Raw genomic sequence first — 3,588 nt, 5'->3', positions numbered from 1 at the left:
AGGCTCACCTGGCCAGATATTGGTAATGGGAGCCAGATCAGCCCTTTGGTCTTGATAATAAAGAAGGATGGCTGTATTCTGGACTGATCTGGCATTCAGTTACAGCTCCACCAAACCAGAATTGGTTGATGCTCATCACTGCCTCTTGTTGGAGTCATTTCCATAGCTTAACTATGTGCTGCATGGATACATTATTTCTTTTATCTGTCCGGAATCGTCCAATACTCAACTTCCATAGATGCACCTGAGTTATATGGGGGGGGGGGATTCTCTGTGTTCTGCAGACTGTACATAATTTTATGCATACTTTTAGATTTAGGTCAGCTTCCGGACACTTTCTAATAAAACCGCTCATGTAATTTGGTATTCCAAAAATCAAAGAGAACTTCAAAATGTGGAAGCATCGATTGAAAGCAAATACAGATTTTTCCAGCGAACCCAACTCCCCTGCTCAGTGCTCACGAATCAGACCAGGAAGCCAGGGATTCCAATGGTGAATTTTTCGCATGTCACTTGCTTTGATGCTGGTGGGATGGGGTAGCATGCCTGGAAATCTGTTTCATTACTGACAAGCTTAATTCATTTCTCTCAGTTCCTTTCTTTTCCCTAAAAAAGAAAAAAAGAAAAGAAAAAAGAGGGCGGGGGAATTACATTTCTACAAAACCAATGTCTGCCATGCTGCCTGTAATCCGCATTAGCGTAAATCCAAATTAAAAGGCTTCCGAAAGCTATGACTAATCCGATCCAGGCTCTGCAGAGTGATGGGCTACTGCTAGTTGTCACTGCGCGGGAGGAAGGTGGACAGGTTTATTCGCACCACACTGATGGATAAATACAGGACAGAAGTGAGGTGTTTGTGTTGGGGGGGGGCGAGGGGGCGGATGGGGTCAGATGGGTTGCCCAGAATTGTCAATTGCAGTATAAGGAATTACAGTAGAACCTCTGTACTCCTGGCAGCTTCCAGCCTTGGCTGATTTTTTGTAACACGGGTGGGCGCTCTTTTCCCTCTCCCTCTCCCTTTATCTCATCTCTCCTCACCCACAGTTGCTGAGGCACCATGTAATCGGGTGAAATTGAAACACATGTCTAGACGCTTAAAAAAAACACACACCGCACGCACGCACGCACGCGCGTACACACACACACACACACACACACAGCACACACAACCCCAGCCATAGCCCACTCTCGAAGTGATTTGCATCCGTGAACAATGAAAAATGATTTTTTTCCTCGTCAGCAAAACTCCCTCCCTCGACCGGCTCCGCGGAGCCGGGAGGTGGTAAGTTTACACATAATTAGCAGGGGAAAAAGCACCGTCCCACTTACCCGTTGTGATGAGTCTTCCTTTGGCAAGGCGACAGGTGATATGCCTGAGAGAAGACACAGCTGGGCAAACGACGCACAAACAAGCCGCAGCTTTGCCTAGGTTGCTGAAGGGGCTTCCCGCTCCAGATGTTGTTTCTTTTTACACATCCAGATTCCCGTCCTCCCGTAAAAATAATGCTGGCACCAGGCCTGATCCGACGCCGGTAGCGCAGTTTCTCATTCACATAACATCACGGGCGGGGGGGGGGCGGGGGAGGGCGGGGGAGAAGTTCGATTCAGTTCACATTTAAAGGTGACTGTCAAATCCACGCTTTCCAAAACAACGTGAGAATCAAAGCCGTTCTTCGAAATTTCCACTTTTCTGAATTGGCGATACAGTTCTCCAGCCAAACAATGTTTACAAAAATGAATCTGTTAGGGGAAGGTGTGCGTAAAAATAAATTCCGCTATAGAAATAACACAAAAATGCTTTACATTAGGGGGAAATGGGCTTGCAAAAAACGGGTGCATTCGTCAAAGCTGCATGGATGTAAGCATTGATTTGGAGAAAACTTTCACTAAAATGCTGGTGAAATTTTATGAGGACTTTCATTTAAAAATAAATTCAAATTGCTACAGAAATGTGGAGACCTGAATTTAAATTTCAAAAAAAATTGAAATTGAAGGAAAGAAAATGGATAGATTTGTAAAATGCGTATATACTTCCATTCCTAGCAAAAGAAGAGGTCTTGATTTATTTCTGTTTGATTTATTGGTTTACTGAATTTATATCACACCTTTCCTCCCCAAGGAGTGCAGGAAGGCAAACAGATATACAATATTAAAACAAAAACAAAAGCATTCCAAAGATTGACCATGGAATCATGCAGGATGCAACAAGGTTATCTGGGGTGAGCAAATATGCCGGTTTCTACTTATTTCCCATTTTCCTATTCTTCAGTTTAGTTCTCCACATTTCCACAAAAGTTCATTTTTCAAAGGTGAAAAAAATAATCAGTATTTTAGTGCAAATTTCTCCAAATAAATCCATTTTTATATGCAATTTTGCCTAATATACACACTTTATCAGAGCTTGCCCACAGTGCTGTGTGCAATTCTGTTTCTCACATATGAACATAGCAAGCTGCCTTAAACCACTGGTCCATCTAGCTCAGTATTGTCTACACTGTCTGGCAGCAGCTCTCCAGGAATTCAGGTGGGCCCCTACCTGGATATACCAGAGATTGAACCTGGGGCCTTCTGCATGCAAGGCAAGCTTCTTCACTTCCCAAACAGGAACATAGGAAGTTGCCTTATATGGAGTCAGGACGTTGATCCATCTAGTTCAGTATTATCTACACAGGGTTGGTTAACAATCAATCTCTCTCCCCAGAGAACTCTGGGAACTGTAGCTCGGAAAAGGGGAATAGGCACAACTCTATGGGGCCCTGGTCCCTCTCTGGTAGCCACCTCCCCCATAGCCAGACACTGCCCTCTTTTCCAGGCTTGCCTCCTGAATTTCAGCGCCATTTCCAAGTGCAACTGGGGAGAGGTAGGTAGGCAAGCAGGCAGGAAGGCTGGTGGAAGAGGCAAGTGAGTTGAAGAAGAAGAAGAGGAGTTTGGATTTGATATTCCGCTTTATCACTACCCGAAGGAGTCTCAAAGCGGCTAACATTCTCCTTTCCCTTCCTCCCCCACAGCAAACACTCTGTGAGGTGAGTGGGGCTGAGAGACTTCAGAGAAGTGTGACTAGCCCAAGGCCACCCAGCAGCTGTATGTGGAGGAGCGGGGAATCGAACCCGGTTCACCAGATTACAAGTCCACTGCTCTTAACCACTACACCACACTGGGTGGGCTGGGGTGAGAGTTGGGCAAGCAGGCAGAAACTTCTTGTGGGTGGGAGGCAAGTGGGTGGGGGAGGAAGGGGAGGCCCTCAACTAGTTGCATGCAGTAGACGAAGGTGCACTCTGCAGAAGTGCAGGGAGGTAAGGAGAAATATGGACAGGTGGGTCTCCCCCCCCCCAATATTTTGTTCAAGTTGGCACCTATATCTACTAACAAATTTCAGCACCAGAATTTGGGGGGGGGGTTGCGGGGGGGGAGTGTTATGATACTACTGCTTTAAATGTATAGTGCAGATGGGTCCATAAGTTTACCACTTATGAGAATGAAGACAATATGTAACAGTGGAAGTGTGTGTGTGTGTGTGTGTGTGTGTGTGTGTCCTCCTGCAGTGATCTCCAGTGCAACCAGAAGTTCCTTTTTCTAATCTATAACACA

At 45.6% G+C, this 3,588-nt stretch overlaps 1 long non-coding RNA gene across 1 annotated transcript; it reads right to left on the bottom strand.

Annotated features, from left to right (window-relative positions):
• Window positions 1–386: 386 nt before the first annotated feature.
• LOC309523716 lies at window positions 387–1,552 on the bottom strand. Its single transcript, XR_014215559.1, has 2 exons — window positions 1,330–1,552; window positions 387–606 (listed from the first exon to the last, which is right to left on the bottom strand). It is a non-coding gene; the product is annotated as an uncharacterized lncRNA (long non-coding RNA).
• Window positions 1,553–3,588: the final 2,036 nt, after the last annotated feature.

Source organism: Podarcis vaucheri (assembly GCF_965113315.1).
Source record: "Podarcis vaucheri genome assembly, chromosome: Z".
Taxonomy (NCBI): Eukaryota; Metazoa; Chordata; class Lepidosauria; order Squamata; family Lacertidae; genus Podarcis; species Podarcis vaucheri.
Note: the sequence above shows the minus strand (reverse complement) of the source record. Positions and strands in the feature narration are given on the sequence as shown.